This window comes from Triturus cristatus, chromosome 12 (genome assembly GCF_964204655.1).
Source record: "Triturus cristatus chromosome 12, aTriCri1.1, whole genome shotgun sequence".
In the NCBI taxonomy this organism is placed as follows: domain Eukaryota; kingdom Metazoa; phylum Chordata; class Amphibia; order Caudata; family Salamandridae; genus Triturus; species Triturus cristatus.
The window spans coordinates 785087849-785106682 of NC_140595.1; the positions used below are offsets into that span (position 1 = coordinate 785087849).

The 18834-nt window shown below is 47.9% G+C and overlaps 1 long non-coding RNA gene across 2 annotated transcripts in view; it reads right to left on the minus strand.

Moving 5' to 3' along the window:
• LOC146782835 (uncharacterized) overlaps nucleotides 1-18834 on the minus strand; it is a 36420-nt gene that overhangs the window by 8430 nt on the left and 9156 nt on the right. For both annotated transcript variants that reach the window (XR_014971965.1, XR_014971964.1), the window contains exons 3-4: nucleotides 13539-13897; nucleotides 2290-2360 (exon numbers count right to left, since the gene is read on the minus strand). This is a non-coding gene — a long non-coding RNA (uncharacterized LOC146782835). The remainder of the gene's footprint in view (nucleotides 1-2289; nucleotides 2361-13538; nucleotides 13898-18834) is intronic.

An 18834-nucleotide genomic window follows, 5' to 3' on the forward strand; every position in this document is an offset into this window, starting at 1 on the left:
GAGTACACATTTAGAACAAAGCAAAAAAAACTGTTTGTGAAAATGCAACACAAAGTATTCACATAGCTATTCAGTAAAAGATGATTTTACTTCATAGGTCCCGCCCATCTATTTTGTTGTGTGAAGAAAGAAACTTAAGGTCTACCATTGGTATCCAGTGCAGAACTCCCCCCTTCTAAATGATTCTTTGACATGCACAAGCCATAAATGCACAGTTGGCTGTTAATCTGTACATTCCATACTCTGTTGTACGGATCAGACTATAAATTCCTGTCGCTAAACCACAAATTGATCAGAATGTGAAACCGCCAAGACGCTGCTAAGGAGTTTAAAGATAGAAGCAATATGCATTAGTACCAAAATTGGTCTGGGTTGCTGGAAGGAAGAGAGTGGAGTGAATAGAATAAGCACAATCATTATCAGAGAAGGTCTGTATTTCTGTATAAAAGTCAGTAATGACCTTAGTGTTTGCATCCACGGAAAGACTCTTGAAGGAAGCATGAGAAATGGTCTACATCACATCAAAGGAAATGTGCCATTTGAACAAAACACTTTGAAGTGGCCCAAGCAACAAAGTTGATGTCCTTAGTAGGAAGGATGACACCCAGTAAAACCTGCAGAAATAAATGAAATTACTCACTGGAAAACATACCTTGGGGTACAGTTTCCGGGATTAGAGCCCCCATAACATATAAACTGCCTGTCTTGTAGCCACCAACCTGTTTCTGGAACCTTCATCCTCCTGATCAGAATTTTTTTTTTAAGGAGTGAGATCTTTAGAGGGATGTGGAAGTTAGGTGGCACCTTCAGAAGGAAGTAGATGAATGCCGCCATGACACGTCTCTCTATTTAGGACCACAATATATCACACATCAGCCCTTTTCAATGTCAAATTCCTTAAGTTAGGAGGATGGGTTTTGCAGGAAGTGTAAAGTTATACATAAACGTCATTTTGCATGGGTCCCCTCATTATTTTTAGGTCGAGCCTAGGCAGCACATGCGCTGCTCTGCGAGGCAGGCTGTATTCAGGTATTGACTTGAAGCTCCGCCCACTCTCTGCCGATAATTTTAATTGACTTGTCTCATTGTACTTTGTAAACTGTGGCTTTTCATTGGTCATTAGACTTAGCAGTACCTCCTTAATACGGTCTTGTCTCATTTTGTAACCTCCCATAAGGACTGGCCCTCTTACTTGTGTTGTTACCCGGTAGGCTTTAATTACAGCCTCTGAGCACTATTTCTTCAAATGGTTTTCACCGATCTGCTGTTGCAGGCAAGAGACGCTCTCTCCTACTGTTTTATATATACTTTTTTTTAATAGCACGGCACGCCTACAGTGGCGGCCACGCCTTTGCTGTATTTGTGGCACCAAACACAGCTGCATTTTTTTCCCCTATGTATTCACTTTTTTGTTTTGTTTAGAAGCACCCCATGCCACGCTTTAACGTTAATAGAGGCCACACCCTTTTCTTTAGACAAGCGCATCTAAAGAAAGGTCCGCAGCAGCTATTAAAGTGAAACCCCAGGATGGGGAGCTTTAAAAAAAAAAAAAACATTTGTTTCTGATTATGCCAACTTGAATTCCCTGTTTCTCCGCTAAAGTTGGGACTGATGATCTTTTATTTGCTTACTAAATGTGGTGGAGGAGAGTAAAACAATTCAAGGTTATACCGTCAATTTAGTCATACTCTAAAGGACCACAGACTCAGAATTTCAAATTTGTGGGTTTCTTATAAGGCCAAAAATAATTGAATATAAACACACCTCAGTATCAGAGTATATAGGTACATGAAAACTAATACAGAGCAGAGTCTACGAACATAATTCATTCAGCATAAAAGGTATTATATGATGAACTCCAAAATCAGAATACAGCATAGAATAGAAGCGGAGTCCAATTCTCTTCATTTTGGAGGAAAACAAAGCAAACATATCTTTCCCTACACTACTCTAAATGAGGATCCTACCAATCTCTCTGGTCATATCCCAAAGGTGTCAGCTCGTGTTGACTTCCTAAGAAGTACTCACGTCAAATGAGTCTGAACGCTCAAAGCTATGGAGTTCGCTCCGAGATGCTCCTTCTCCTCCGAAAAACAAGCTGAAGACTCTCGAATCTGTCCCTATACATCATACAAAAAGACAAAGTTCAGCCCCTAATATGTCATATGATAAAACTTTCCACTTCAATGTTTTTGGTAGCTTTCCACACAAGCTTTGATTAATTTTTCATCGTCTACCAGTGGCCTTGAGTTTGATAGCCAAGGCACGAAAAGAGTCCTCCCTTCTCACCTTTCAGACTTCTTCAAAGACATTCCGGGTATCTCCTCAAATCTAAGAATAACGAGGTTGAATTCCTGCACCTGCATAGGATGAGAACACACTGTCTTTGAGCACAAACAGGATTCATTTAATTATTTCTTGAGCAGCCAAGGGAAAAACGAAACTCACAACATACAGTTTGGGCCTACAATTCAGGCAACTTAAACTAAACACAGTTTCATTACAGGAGTATAATTTCATCCTGCACATTACACATGCAGGAATTATAAGTGTCTCTAATACATATAAAATCCTAATTGAAAGTGCGCACTACAATATCTGAAAGAAACACGTTAGTTAGATTCCTCACCTTAGAATATCCCCAGGCGTCAGACTGGATCCGGAAGATTTTTCGTCAGCAATACCCCTTGCGCGTCGCTAGGCGTCGTCTGCGGCTCCGCGTCCGTCGTCGGCGTCGTGCGCCGGGATGACGTCGTCGGAGTACTTAGACGCCGCCCTCGCGCGCTGACGTCAGTTCTTCTTTTTTCCGCGCCAGTAAGCGCAGATCCGGGAGAGCTACCCCTTTTAGTCTTTTTTGACTAAATCTTTTTGATCATTTTTGATCCCTGTCTGTCGACATCTGGTGCCGGTAGGATGCCTGGGTTCAAGGCTTGTGAAGACTGTCATCGACTGATGTCGGTGACCGATCACCACCGCCGGTGCCTCTATTGCTTAGGCCTCGACCACGACGCGGAGTCGTGCAACGACTGTCAGGCCCTGACTTCGAAGGCTAGGCGGGAGCGGTCCCGCAAGCTTCTCGAGCTTCGCCACTCGGCTCCGCGTCGTGCGCGATCCCGGTCCAGGAGGAGGTCCAAGGATCGCTTGCGGAGCCCTAGCCGACGCCACCATCGATCGTCGGGCTCCAAGTCGTCGGGTAAGTCCAAACACTCAAAGAAGTCCAAGAGGCGACATCGCTCTTCGGACTCCCCTCGCCGGTCGCGCGACTCGGCCGAGGGTCCAAGTGGTTCCGGCGGAGCCGCAGGTGCCGCGTCCGCCCCCATACCTTCCGGTCCCTGGGGCTGACGCGGCGCCGGCGGAGATCAGTGCCTTCCTCTCGGCCATGAGGAGCCTGGCCCCGCCGTCGACGCCCGCTGGCGCGCCTTCGGGCCCCGCGGGCTCGACTGGGCGACCTCGCGTGCCGGCGGCTCCGGCCCCGGCGCCGTCGACGACTCCGGTCTCGACGCCGCAGGTCCCCGCGGGGCCCATGCCTGGGCCCCAGTCGACGCCGGTTGACCTTGTCACTCCTCCACCGGCGCCGACGCCTGAACCACCGACGCCGTCACCGGCGCCGCCGACGCCTGTGACGCCGACGCCCCAGTTTAGCCCTCATCCGGACCCGACGCCGGCACGGCGTCCGCCGACGCCGCATCCGACGCCGCTAGAGACCTACCATCTCTACAGTCCGGTTCCGATCATTCCTCCTGTTTATCAGGAATCGGAAGAAGGGGGCGACTGGGAGGGGTTCGAGGACCCTCTGGCTGTTCAGTCACAGCTTTCTCAGGACTGGGCAGATGAACTGGGGGAGGCCAGCGGGCTGGACACCTCACCAGACGCTGGATTCACTTCTCCTCCGACCGTGGCTTCGGAGGAGGGTGCAGCATTTTCTGTGGTGCTGCGCAAGGCGGCTGAGGCCCTTGGGCTCGAGTTGCCTGCCGTGGCTGTGAGGACCAACATCCTCACTGAGGTGCTTCAAACCTCAGCAAGCTCCACTGAGCCTCTGCTGCCGTTTAACGAGGCCCTCACTGACGTTCTGCAGGGCACCTGGTCCAAGCCCTCCACAGTTCCTCCTGTGGATAGGAACGTTGCCAGGCGCCACCGCCCTGCTCCGGGCGACCCCAGCTTCCTGTCCCAACACCCCACCCCCGAGAGTCTGGTTATCCAGGCCTCTACTTCCCAATCCTCCTTCCCGACCGCTCCGCCGGACCGGGATTCCAAGAGACTCGAGCAGTTTGGCAAGAAACTGTTCTCGTCCCTTAGTTTGGGCCTGCGGTCTTTAAATACCGCCTGTCTCTTGGACCGTTATTCCCATTCTCTGTGGGATACGGTGGAGGACGTGCTGCCCCTGTGTCCGGAGGAGGTCCGGACGCGTCTTTCCCAGGCTCTGGCCGATGGGAGGGATGCAGCACGGCACGCCATAAGATGTGGGCTTGACACCACGGACTCGCTAGGTCGGGCGATTTCCACCACGGTGGCGCTCCGCCGCCACGCCTGGATGCGGTCCACGTCCTTTTCCGGGGATGTCCAGAACACCCTCATGGACATGCCCTTTGATGGCACTCGCCTGTTTGGTGAGAAGGCGGACAGTGCGCTGAACCGCTTTAAGGACTCCCGGGCTACGGCCAAGTCCTTGGGCCTCTCGGCTCCGCGGGCGCACACCTCCGCTTTTCGCCCCTTTCGTGGCCAAGGAAGGGGCGCCTCCTCACGTCCGCAGAGCCACCAGCCGCAGAACCAACCTGCGCGCGGTCGCGGACGTGGCTTCCGCCGTGGCGGAAATGGAGGCCGACGTGGTCAGCCCACATCCACCCCGGCAGCATCCGCCTCAAAGCCTTCCTAGTCCGAGCTTTCAGGCCCATACCACGCCAGTGGGCGGCAGAGTTCGCCATCACCTGCTCCACTGGCGGTCCATAACATCGGACAGGTGGGTGCTGCAAATCGTCCGAAGGGGCTACTCCCTCCCCTTCGAGACGACCCCTCCAGCCATGCCACCACAACACCACCGTATCTCGGGGGATCATTTGGATCTTCTCCGCGAGGAAGTTTCGGCTCTCCTGGCCAAGGGGGCCGTCGAGCGCGTTCCGAGTCCAGCAGTAGGTCGTGGTTGTTATTCCCACTACTTTCTGGTTCCCAAGAAGGGCAAGGGGGGCCTGCGCCCTATCTTGGACCTCCGGAACGTCAATGCCTTCCTCCGAAAGGAAAGGTTCAAGATGCTAACGTTGGCTCAGGTTTTAGCTGCCCTAGACCCTGGAGACTGGATGGTAGCGTTGGACTTGCAGGACGCATATTTCCATATCCCCGTCCTGCCGGCCCACCGGCGTTACCTGCGGTTCACGGTGGGCCAAGAGCACTTTCAGTTTACCGTGCTCCCCTTCGGCCTCACCAGTGCCCCTCGGGTGTTCACGAAAGTGATGGCGGTGGTCGCAGCTCATCTGCGCAGATCAGGGGTCCCAGTCTTCCCCTATCTCGACGACTGGTTGTTGAAGGCGGGCTCGCCCCAGGCAGTCGTCTCCCACCTCCAGACTACGGCGGATCTCCTGCATTTGCTGGGGTTTTCCATCAACGTGCCGAAGTCACACTTGAGTCCCTCTCAGAAGCTCCTCTTCATCGGAGCGGTTCTCGATTCGGCGCAGTTCCGGGTCCATCCACCGGAACAGCGGGTCCGGGATATACAGGCCCTGATTCCCATCTTTCGGCCTCTATCCCGGGTTTCGGTCAGGCTAGTGTTGCGGCTTCTGGGGCTGATGGCCTCCTGCATCCTACTAGTGCATCACGCCAGGCGGCGCATGCGGGCTCTGCAGTGGGACCTGAAGTTTCAGTGGGCCCAGCATCACGGCAACCTGTCCGACCATGTCTTGATCTCGGAGGGCACTGCACAGCAGTTGCAGTGGTGGCTCACGGACCGCGAGTGGGTCAAGGGCAAGAGCCTCTCCCTTCCCCAACCGGAGCATGTCGTAGTGACGGATGCGTCCCTCCTGGGTTGGGGTGGCCATATGGGAGAGGCGGAGATCAGAGGCCTCTGGTCTCCGGCGGAGTCTCGTCTCCACATCAACCTGTTGGAGTTGAGAGCGATCCGGCTTGCACTGAAAGCCTTCCTTCCCTCTGTCAGGGGAAGTGTCGTGCAGGTGTTCACGGACAACACCACCGCCATGTGGTACTGCAACAAACAGGGCGGGGTGGGGTCGTGGACCCTTTGTCAGGAGGCTCTGCGCCTCTGGACATGGCTGGAACACCAGGGCGTCACCCTGGTGGTTCAACATCTGGCGGGCTCTCTGAACGCCAGAGCAGACGAACTCAGCCGCCGGTGCATGATGGATCACGAATGGCGTCTGAACTCCGAAGTGGTGCAAGGCCTCTTTCAGCAGTGGGGAGAGCCTTGGTTAGATCTATTCGCCACCGAAGAGAACGCGCAATGTCAGCAGTTCTGCGCGTTGGAATTTCCAAGGCGGCACTCGCTCGGCGACGCTTTTCGTCACGAGTGGAGTTGCGGTCTGTTGTACGCCTTTCCGCCTATACCACTTCTGCCCAGAGTGCTGAAGAAGATCAGGCGCGACCGGGCCCAAGTCATCTTGGTGGCTCCGGATTGGGCACGAAGATACTGGTATCCCGAGCTACTCAGTCTGTTGACCGATCCCCCGATACGTCTGCCCCTTCGGGAGGATCTTCTGTCGCAGCAGCAGGGGACGGTCCTCCACCCGAACCTGTCCAGCCTCCACCTCCATGCGTGGAGATTGAGCGGCGGCAGTTGATGCCATTTGACTTGCCTCCTGAAGTCTGTGATATCATTCTGGCAGCCAGGCGTCCCTCCACAAAGTCGGTATACGCCTGCCGGTGGAACAAATTTGTGGCATGGTGCACAGCAAAGGCTGTGGATCCCCTTTCCGCCCCTCTTTCTGAGGTTCTCCTCTTCCTTCTTTCTCTGGCCCGGCAGGGCTCTGCCCTGGGCACCCTGAAAGGTTATCTTGCTGCCATCTCCGCCTTCTTGCGGCTTCCTGATCAGCCTTCTCTTTTCAAGTCCCCTGTGGTTACACGCTTTCTCAAAGGCATTACACACACGTTCCCTCCTGTCCCTTTTGTAATGCCTCAGTGGGACTTGAATCTGGTATTGACCTTCCTGATGTGCGCTCCCTTCGAGCCTCTTCACAATTGCCCTCTTCGTCTTCTAACTCTAAAGACTGCTTTTCTGGTAGCCATCACCTCGGCTAGACGGGTGAGTGAGCTCCAGGCTTTATCTTCAAAGCCTCCTTTCCTATCTGTTCATCCGGACAAGGTTGTCCTTCGGCCTCGTCCCTCCTTTCTTCCTAAAGTGGTGACTCCTTTTCACCTTGGGCAGTCTGTCACCTTGCCCACCTTCTTTCCGCCTCCGCATCCTTCCAAAGAGGAAGAGAGGCTCCACCGTCTGGACCCAAAACGTGCGCTCTCCTTTTATCTGGACCGCACAAAACAGTTCCGGGTGGACGACCAGCTTTTTGTTGGGTACGTGGGCGCTAAGAAGGGGAAAGCTGTGCACAAACGAACCATCTCTCGGTGGGTCGTTTTGTGTATAAAAATCTGCTATTCCTTGGCTAAAAAGGACCCTCCTGTTGGGCTGCGCGCCCATTCTACTCGGGCCACGGCGGCTACTACTGCCTTGGGACGGGGAGTCCCTTTGCAGGACATCTGTCAGGCGGCGACGTGGGCTTCTCTACACACGTTTGCCAGGCATTATTGCCTTGACAGCCAAGTCCGGAGGGATGGCTTCTTTGGCCGTTCTGTCCTCCAGGACTTTCTGGTGTGATCTTGGTTCGCAGACCCACCACCGGGGATGGTATTGCTTGGGTATCTATTCTAAGGTGAGGAATCTAACTAACGTGTTTCTTTCAGATGAACAAGTTACTAACCTTCGGTAACGATGTATCTGTAAGAAACATTAGTTAGTTAGATTCCTCACCGACCCTCCCATCCTCCCCGTTCTGCGAACTGACATCTAGGGTTAAGGTTGTCCTTTCAGGCCCCTAGATTTTATTTTTGGCACCAGTGTCGGTCTTTGCATGGCCCTGCGTTCCTGGCGCGGAAGGCTATGTACAAGAACTGACGTCAGCGCGCGAGGGCGGCGTCTAAGTACTCCGACGACGTCATCCCGGCGCACGACGCCGACGACGGACGCGGAGCCGCAGACGACGCCTAGCGACGCGCAAGGGGTATTGCTGACGAAAAATCTTCCGGATCCAGTCTGACGCCTGGGGATATTCTAAGGTGAGGAATCTAACTAACTAATGTTTCTTACAGATACATCGTTACCGAAGGTTAGTAACTTGTTCTTCAATGCTACTATAACCTGAATAAATGCATCTTAATTAAAAGCACTGGAAATGACAAAATACATGTAAGTGCGTTTCAACCATAAGTATAGTGCACCCATACAATTTAGAGTGCTGTAAGCGCTCTATCATTTCTCAACTTCACAAACAAATGCTTTTTTCTTTTTTTTTTTTTTAAAGTGTCCCATACAGTTCTTTCACTAACCCTGTGCGTAGTTTGCGTAGTAGCGCTATGCGAAGTGCACTTCGCACTACCCAAGCTACGCGAGCTGCATGGTGCGGGAGGAAAAATGCTGTTCGCACTGATTGCACAGTGCCGGATGCTTGTACGCACTGTGCAATCATTGCAAATGGCATCTTGTACAGTGCAAGTGGTCATTTTTTGCCGCTCGAGTAGATTCATGTGTGACCACTCGCAATGAGAAACCTGACCTCCCCGCGTTGAGAATCTCGCCGGGAGGTTTATTTTCCACGATGCGATCGGCAACTTGATGTTGCTGATCGCCAACGAGGAAAAAGTCTCGACAAGGCTGTCATTTTGCTCATTCGACGTTGAGGACCGGGAGCAAGCAAAAAATGCCCGCTACACTACACGTTTTTGCACTGTGCTACGTGCAATTTGCTTAGCGTGTAGTTGCACAAACTACGTGAGCATAGCGTAGTCCTACGCCCAGAGTTAGCTTTCACTTTAATAGCAGACGCAGACGCAGCCGCAGACCTTTCTTTAGACGCGGCTCGTCTAAAATAAAGTGGCGTGGCCTCTATTAACGTGAAAGCGTGGCATGGGGCGCTTTTACAAATAAAGTATTTGCAATACAATAGGTCTCACATTTGCGAGAGTTTAATCTATTGTCATTTACAATGCCAATAGTCCAAATTCCCGTAAATACGAGACCTATTGCATTGCAAATGCTTGTTGAACTAGGTAGGAGGAATGTTTTACCTCTGGGAAGTTTGGCCCAAGCAAACAGGTCTTAACAGCATGTGCCTTTTATTAAGCAGAGAAACAAATGTATGACGTTACTATACCATCCACTACCCCGCAGTAGGTTACAACGTGAACATTACATCTTTTGCATTGTTACCACTCATGGCTTTACATCGCAAGTAGTTTCCACGACTTGCGCCAGATGGCGAGCTGGATTTAGGAATAGTATAAATTACTAATCCTACTCCAGTTAGCGCAACAGCAGGGAATGTGTTGGATTTAAAATCCAACACATTCCCTGGTGTTGCGCGCCATCTAGCGTAAGTCGTTGAAACTACTTGCGATGTAATGCCATGCTTGGTAACAACGCAGATGATGCAACGTCTGCGTTGTAACCTACCAGCGTTGTAAAAGCTGTTTCCCCAGAGAAACTGTTTTGGATACCTAATTTGTATATTTCCATTTTTATTAGTCCATTGTAATGTGCACATACATTGTACAAGTTGTGTAAATGTCAAGCTTGGGACCCTGCAGCAAAATGTTTGCAAGTCATGTTTGGAACAACATTAATTTTATAACACATCTCACTGCAAGCTATGCCTCAAGGTTTAAAGTGAACACTGACATTTTTTTTTCATTTAACATGTCTGGTTTGATGCTACAGGAGTCAACTGTAACTGTGGCTTGTTAAGTTAGGCCCTGCTTCATAGTGTTCCAATGCTGTTTAACAAATAAGGCTGTAGTCAGTCTGCACGCATTAATACTTGCAAAATGTTCAAAAAGCTAATTCCATATTGCTTCAGCCAAGAAATAAGATAGACATTCCCAAAGGCTACACATAATAAAGGCAGATGAAAACTGATAACATTGATTGCTATTTCATATACTGCAAACATCAATTTCAGTGCAGGTATTTGCTATGTGCGGTACTTGCCTCTCTCAGTGCAATGCTGTGTGGATTTTTCAGCAGGCAAGAGTTGAAAATATTCTGAACTCCCTTTTCCTCTCTGTCATGTGTCTTTGCATTTTAAAAGGTGAAACCTTAGACTATTTTCAGCGAGCTTGCAGATTCTCAGTACCCTTGGAGGGGGGCAGGGAAGAGGGCAAGAGGTGGAGAGGGGTAGGAAAGCGGGAAGGAGTAGGAGAAGATGGGGAAGAGGGCAGGGGTTGGGGGGGAGGGAAGAGGCCCAGGGTTGAGGGAGGCTCAGCAATTGGCTTCCTTCATGTAGGAAAGTATTCTTTTTGCAAGGTCACGTCCACACTTTTCACCAAAGCTGATGGTTTTGACTCAACGTGCACTGGAGCTAACCAGACTCCAGTGCTCTCTCCCTAAAATATGATGCATGTCAGTTGGCAACCCCAATTGGCAAGGACTTTAACCCCCATATTAGTCGCTGGTAAGTAACTCCCATGGCCTGTTTAGCATTGGTACCAAAAGGCTCACTAGGGTCTGCAGCATTAATTGTGCCACGTGAGTGACCCAAGGAAAGAGATGAAAGCAGGCCGCCATTGCAGACTGCTGGAGCAGCGCCAACTGCTCAAACTCGACTTTGCTCTCACCATGAGTGGCAAGATCATAGGTAGCACAATTCTTTGTACAGGTCAACCCCTAAGGTAGGCCTCCTGAGCCCAGGAAGCAGCGTGCATTATATTAAAAGTGTGGACATATAAGTGCAAGCTATAGTAGTCACTTTCCATTAAGGGCTACTAGAAGTGTTCAGGGGCCATAGAATAACATGCACCAGGGCATCCTGAGATTGCCAGCTCCATTATGGTCCCACTGAGTGTCATGTTTGGTATCAAACAACTTGTCTCAAAACTGACTTGGTTCCCATGGCAGATTTTATACGCATGCACCCAGGTTGCTTCTTACGAGTTTGCCCATCTGGTTGCCCCAGCCTCTCCTGTGCCCTGGTTGACAGCCTGCAACTGCTGCCACCAAGACAGGAATCGGCCTCCTGCTAGGAGGTGTGAACACTCCCAGGGGTCAGAAACAAAGGCCTGCCTAGTTGGGAGCTGTCAGCTCCACCAAGACAGGACAGCTAGTGAAGTGGCTTATCAAGGAGGTGAGATTTAAAGCTCCCACGGCCTCTGATATGCAACCAGGCTACCTCCTAGAGAAGGGAAGAGCCCCCCCCCTGCCCTAAGCACATTTGCACTCAGGCAAATGGAAAAATTAGAAAGCCAGGAGGTGTACCCCCCCAGAAGGCTAGCCACACTCCTAGGGTGGGCTACCATGTCTTTTCAGCTGAAGAAGAGTTCTGCCATTTTAAACATGGCAGATTCAAGGCTTCTACATATAGGTAGAAAAGGTGCCACCTTCAAGAGGAAGTGGTCACCTCAGGGGTGGATTAGCTGTTATGTTACGAAATTTTCTATAGCGCGCGAATCACCCGGGGGCATCTCGGCGCTTGCTTTGCTCGTTGGAGCTAGTAGCTACTTTGGCTACTAACACCCACAACCCCATTGCCCATAAATCTAGGATTTAAAGGGCCACCCGACACCAGAATCGCTGATCTGACCAACTTGTGACAAAGAGACCAGAGTTTACGAATTTAGGACCTGCGTAAAGTAAAGGTGCGATAACCTGCACCTGTGGCAATTCTGAAACTGCACGACTGACACAAAAAGAAAAAATGATGGACGGAATGCTGAACAAATCAAGTATTCACCCCCAGTCATATCTGTGTTAAATCTATAGTTTTCTGCTCGCCATTCCTTTCTTTTTGGACCCAGCCATATGTAAATCAGTCTTGACCCTGCTCCCCATGGGAAACGTCTGTCCAGAACTGCCAGACCAGTTCCTCTCTGGCCCAGAAACGAACATCCTTGGACAAGTATTGGGGTATCACCCTCTCATCAGCCAGGTTAGCTTGAATATAGTGGCGCAGCGATCATGGGATCCACATCTGGGCATACCCATCCCACTTCTAGTGACAAATGAAAAAAGAACAGATGATGGACAGAAAGCTGAATAAATAAAACATTCACCACCAGTCACAGACCTGGGTTAAACAGATCGTTGTTTTGCTCACCATACCAGTCTTGGAAATGCAGTTATAACCAGTGCTTAATTTGCATTAATAAAAAGTGCCATGGCCCTCAGCAGGAGACCATTTCAGTTGCACCGCCCATTGCCGCTTTCAGCACTGCAGTTACAGCAACAGCACAGCTACTAACCCATCACACTTCTACAAGTGTCACAATTCTGACTAATACAGATCCCCAAAGCTAGAAGAATGACTTTGCAGCAGGTATTAGTCATTTTTAATTTATTTTTAATAAACAGATGTTGTAAAAGTTGCAAAATTAAACAGCACCACAATGTGGCAGATTGCCATAAGTGCTGATGTTTACAGTTAAGTAGTCAAGACAGAAGTGTGCCTTCAAATCACGGTGAGTGAGGGCTTCTTAAAGAATCAAGTTTGATTCTTCATGCTTGCTCGTCTCCTGAGGATGCACACTCTTCTGTTGTTTTGACTATTCAAACTGGGGGACCAAGAGTGCTCCTTAGATTCCCTCTCTCTTGTTGTTGATTGGGTTTACAGTTAAGTGCCAATGTCGAGCACCAGAAACCACTGGCTCAAATTAAGTGCTAGTTTTAACCTGCTCAGTCCAGTGGAGCTAGGAACTCAAGATGACTGGCTGCTGATGTCAAGGGCTGATGGAATTTACAGTGAATGCATTACTTTGCAATTACGATGTAGCTCACCTATGCTTTACACAAACGCCATCTTGGAGTCAAACCTTTGGAAAAAGACTTAGCCTACGAATTGGTTGTCGGGTAGGAAGAATTGAGATAGATTTTTCTTGCCAGGGTGATGTAACTTTTGTGTAATTTGTGACTGGGGGTGAATGTTTGCATTGCTCAGCATTACGTCCATCATCTTACTTTCAGCGTCATTCCCCTTGAGGTATTTTCTTGACCACACTAAGTTCCAATGTTTCATTGCTACTGGATGGATTCAAAAAATCTCCCTCCCACACCAGTCTTAAACTGCTGGGCCATGCCCCTTGAAAGTGTCTGTCGTTTCTAACTCTAAAGGTTATCCCTCCATAGATTGTTACCCACATTTATGCAAATGAAAAAAGCTTTACTTTACCACGTTACTTCTTAATCATAACATACTAATTCCTTATTGTTGCCCCTTTTATGCTACTCAACTAACCCACTTCAAGAATTAATGGCAGCTGTGCCTGCCTCTCTGAGCTTTATACTCAGAACACACAGAACATTACATCTGTTAGATGTGACCATTCAGCTCACTGAGACTTACCAACTCAGATTCATCCAGAGGGTTTTGGGGCAGGGTCTTCACTACACGGCTGTGCCTCAAATTTCAGGGGCCTATATATGGAGGTTTTTCTTGAAGGACCGTCAAACGAAAGCTCCTCCATTAAAAAAAAAAGGACCAAAACGTTTGTGCTGGTCAATCTGGTCTTGAGTGGTCAGAGCATGAAGTAGCTGTACCATGCGTGTTAAGTCCTCTTCTTCATTCAAGTTCTCAGCATCTGCCTTAGAGTGGTTCTAAGATGGACAGCTTTTTCCAGCTGCCATTCAGAGGCTCTAGTGCTCCAGAGGAAGCCTCAGTTTGGACGATGGACACATGGCTGTGGTAAGTAGAGCTGGACCAATCTATGAAAATGGGGGGGAAGCACCTTTATTATTTGGACAGCATATTAAAAAAAAAAAGCACACAAAAACTGATTCTTTTAAAAATGTTTTATAAAGAGTACTGAAAATGCCCCAATAAACTTCAGTTAAATAGAAGTTATGGTTCTGCATTGTCAACTCTGGCTAATTGTGTTTTCCTGCAGCCAGTCATGAAAAACCTGTTCACCAACAAGAGCAAAAACAAACTAAGCAACTATTTCTGTATTGAAGAATTGAAGTCTTTCCACAAATGTATCCTTCCTACAGTAAGGGAAGTACACACAATCAATTACCATTTTCAGATCAATAGGCAAATCTCTTTATGTTCTTACAACCTGTGAGTATTTGGGTTGTTGGTTAAGTGGGGTGTGAGCCCTGATCAAGCAACAGCCACAAACCCGGACACGTGTACTACAGAGAGTCAATAAATTAACCTTTACTTAACCCAACGTAGCTTAGCAGCAGAAACTCAGTCAAGTTTAACTTGGTGGAATATGTAAAATATTTATGCAGCAGAGAAACAGCAGTAAAGTGAAAACACAACACAAGATCAATCCCAGACCAATTTAGAAAAATAAGAGTACATTTTAATTATTTGACACTGAAACAATAAAAATCCCATCAGGAGAACTAGAGTCATCAATTTTTTTTTAATGTTTTGTAAAAACTAGCACCTAAAAGATCAAAGCAAGAGCCACGGACATCTAGTCGCGTAAGATAAGGTTAAAGTTCCAAAATCTAGCTGACCGCAATGGAACATGGGGCGGATACAAGAAATGGATAGGGCCCGGGAAGCACTTACCTTTAGACTGAGAATAGTTTAAGAAAAATATTCTGAGAAGGTAAATTTCAGCAGGGCAATGCTGCAGGCGGTATCTGAGGAGGGAGTGCCATTGTTGGGGAGCCAGTGGACAAAATGGTGGTGAAGATATCTAGGTTTGGACTCCGTCTCTTTTTTGGAAGTTTAAAATCTCCAGTGCGTGGCTAAGAGGTTAGATGCACCTTTGGCAAAGGACTGCTTAACAGGATTTAATTGCTGCAGAGAAGAACATCGCTGGTTCACCTGACTTTGCAGCTCCTCCAGTTAAGTGCCTTGGGCGGACCGACTAGCAGGTCGGTCTTAGTCTTCCCTCGGTTCATAGAGAAATGTTTAGTCAGAACATTTTTAAGTCCCAAGCTTTGGATTTTTGGCTACCTAGGTTTCTTTAGCACTTCAAGCAAGGGGGGCCAGGACTGGTGGAGTACCACTTGAGGGTTCAAGACTCAGGCTGGATCCAGGTGCAGGTTCAAAATGGGGGTGGGGGCTTTTTATCCTTATTGCTCTGAACAAGTTGGCCCTTGGAGTCACTCTGGCAGTACTGGGGTCAGGTGAAGATGCACGGCTTGCATAGCAGGGCTGGTCTCTGATGGTACAAGGCAGACTCCAGGCAACAAAGCAGTCATCACAGGAGCAGCAATGCATTCTAGTGCCTACCTTAAGGTCGATGTATATGCAATAGAAGGAACGTTTCAGGCTTGGCAAGGAGGTTATATTAGAAAGTTGATTGACAATTTAAAACTGCATTTAGGCTGCAATGGCGCACATGGGACATTGTCTAAGGGGGCTACTTAAGTGGGTGGCACAATATGTGCTGAATGTCCTTTAGTAGCCTTTAATTTACAAGCCCTGGTTATATGGTATACCACTCTACAAGGGACTTATAAGTAAATTAAATAAGCCAATCAGATGGAAACCAAATTAACAATGTTAAGGGGAGTGAGCACAAGCACTTTAGCACTGGTTAGCAATGGTAAACTGCACAACAAAAACTAACTTAAGCAAAAACTGGAGGGAGCCAAGCAAAATGTTTTGGGGAAGGCCAGTACGTCCGACTGATATAACACTGCGCATCCAAAAACATGGTCCACCAGAGCAAAGACCTCTCAGCTTTAAATCTTTACTCTGCATAAAGACGACACTCAGACACCTCACCAAATCCAGTTAAAGAACAACATAAAGCTTAGAGTGGTTTTGGGAGGTGACTGGCTTCCACGACGTGGGGGCCATCTATGACCGGTGTTCTTTACCGGTAGAGGATCTGTTTATTTTATAGACTTTCTGTTCATTTATACTTTTTCACATTTTAAACTCTGCGCTTCAGCTAAGTAGAAGGCTGATCGCGTAGGAGGAATTTTTAAAGACCAGACCAGCTGGTCCTAATTATGGCTGGTATGGGTACATGCCCCCTCCCACATGGGAGACGTGGACGCGCGCCAAAGGCAAGCTGGTCTACGCCTGTTCGCTCTCGGCTGGTATGCAGCACTAGCCACTCTGCCCATTTTACGTCACCTCCTCAGCAACTGATCATCTACTTAAGTGAGAAACTAGGAGGTTAAATCCAAAGGGCAAGGTTTGTATTGTTTGTCTTAATATGGGGAGGGAGGGACAAGCATGGGACTGGCTATGTCCTGTTTGTAATTCTATCCCTCCAACTCTTATTGGTCAAGGTGTTAGACAGTTGGGAGGTAGGAAAGCTAACATAGGTAGGAATAAGCCTTTTCTTAAAACCATAAACTGCTACTTATTGAACACCAGATCTCTAGTCAAGCACAGTTAAGAGGGTGCTGAATTTGCAAAAAGTCAAGGTAGTGATTTCATTTTCATCACAGAGTCCTGGACTGATGGGGCCTCTGGTCCCAGTTTGGTAAAGGCTACTCCACCAGGGTATTGGATTGTTACATTAGAAAGAAAGGATTGTAGAGGGAGGGGTTCTGGTTATTATTTGCCACGAGTCATTGGCTGGTACCTTCTTCCTTACCGTTTTGTGAAGCACTTTCTTTTAGCTTTTAATTGAATGCCCAACAACTGTTTTAAAGCATTTTAGTTTACCGACCACCGGGCATGAGAGGTGTTTATCAATAATGCCCATAATCTCTTGGAAGATCATTTAGCAGACTCAAACCTCACATTGCTGGAGTACTTACATTTTTGTTTAGAAGCCGCTGCAGAGACTGATACTGTCTCCTTACTGGATCTTTTGGAGAGCTTTGGTCTCACACAAGTATTGAAGGGGCCCACCCATCAAGCTGGGCATACACTTGATGGGATGTTTACTAATAATCCTAATATTCAGGTGCAAGATATTCTGCCACTTACCTGGTCAGACCATTCAGCCATCCTATTTAAAACAGAACAGTATCTGCACCCCGAACTGGCAGAATTAGTAGTAATAGCGCGGTGAGAGCATGGAGCAGGATCAATGAACACGATTTCCAGGTTAAACTGAAAAAGTCTCAACCAGAATATGGGAAGAATGTAGATAAAAATGCTAGTAACTACAGTCACTGGCTGGAATTGAGCGGTTCACAACAAGTCCCCCTGGTCTCGGTAGGTTCAAAGCGTAACCACCCGTCTGCCCCATGGTATTCAGATAGTCTAAAGACCTGTAAATTAGGTTGTAAAAACACAGGAACATATCTGGAGATTGACCTACGATCCTTTAGAAGCACTGAAATATTAGCAATTATTAAGCAAGCAGAAGGAAATGATAAGGAGTGAAACAACCTTACATTTCACACAAAAAATAGAGGGTGCAAATAATAACTCTGGAGCTCTTTAAAATTGATGTCGCTTTCTTCGCCATCCATTCCAGAAACACCGCCAACTCAATTGCTGTGCGATCAAATTGCTAAGCATTTTATGCACAAGGTGGAAAGCATCTATAATGCAGTAGGTAGTAGTACAATTAAGGACAACTCCTTTATTATAGAGAGCAAGAGAGCAGTAGATAGCCCTGCTGGAGAACCTGGTTTTGCTACATTTGCACGCCTAAAAAAGGCATCCGTGGTAGAACTAATGGCACATACTAAATCAGGATCACCAATCAATCCGTGCCCAGTGGTGGTGGTAAAAAAGCCCTGGATTTAGTGGCGGATAACATGACAAATATATTTAATCATTTTTAGGAGGGGAATTTTTCCCTAAACTATGGAAAACTGTGTCAATCCTGCCTATTAAAAAAAAGAAAAAAAAACAATTTCGACCCGGGGAAGTCAATAATTATCACCCCATATCACGCTTACCATTTCCTGCTAAACTTGTTGGGACGGCTATGAATAAACAGTTGGTGGAGTATATTAATACATATAATTGCTTGGACGATTCTCAACATGGGTCTAGAACTGGTCAAAGTACCAAGTCGGACTTGATTAAATCAGTCGAAGAAATAAGGATAGCCTTAGACAATGGAGGGAAGGCCGCACTGATTTTAATAGATCTAGCAGCTGACTTAGATACTGTCCACCATACCATTCTGGTGGACAGATTAGCAGAAATTGGGGTGCAGGGAGTGGCTCTTCACCTGCAAAAATCATTCCTGGATGATAGGATGCAATTTGTGACTATGGGCCTGTTTAAATCTGATCCTTTTCGGCTCTCTTGTGGAGTGCCTCAGGGCTCATCAATTAGCCCAACTCTTTTTCATATCTATATTGCGGCTATGGCCCCAGTTATAAAAGCTTTTGGCTTCGACTTAACTTCGTATGCTGAAGATACACAGATAGTTGTATCAATTAGAAATCAGCCACATTCTGTTAGCAAGCAGTTTCATGACTGCTTGCTAGCGGTAAGCTCATGGATGAGCGCTAATAGTCTGAAGTTTAACTCTACCAAAACGGAGGTGGTCCCCATTGGAAACGTTTCCTCTTTTTGGTCCCCAGACTGGTGGCCAATGAATCTTGGTGAGCTGGTAGTAAAGGCCAGAAATCTTGGGATAATTATAGATAATAAACTCACTTTTGTGGAACAGGTTAATGCCCTTACATCTTCTACTTTTTCAATTCGGAGAAAATTAGAAAGATCCTGCCGTTTATCCCAGTAAGAATTCAACAACTGGTCAGATCAGCTTTCATATTGGCCAGATTAGATTACTGTAATGGCC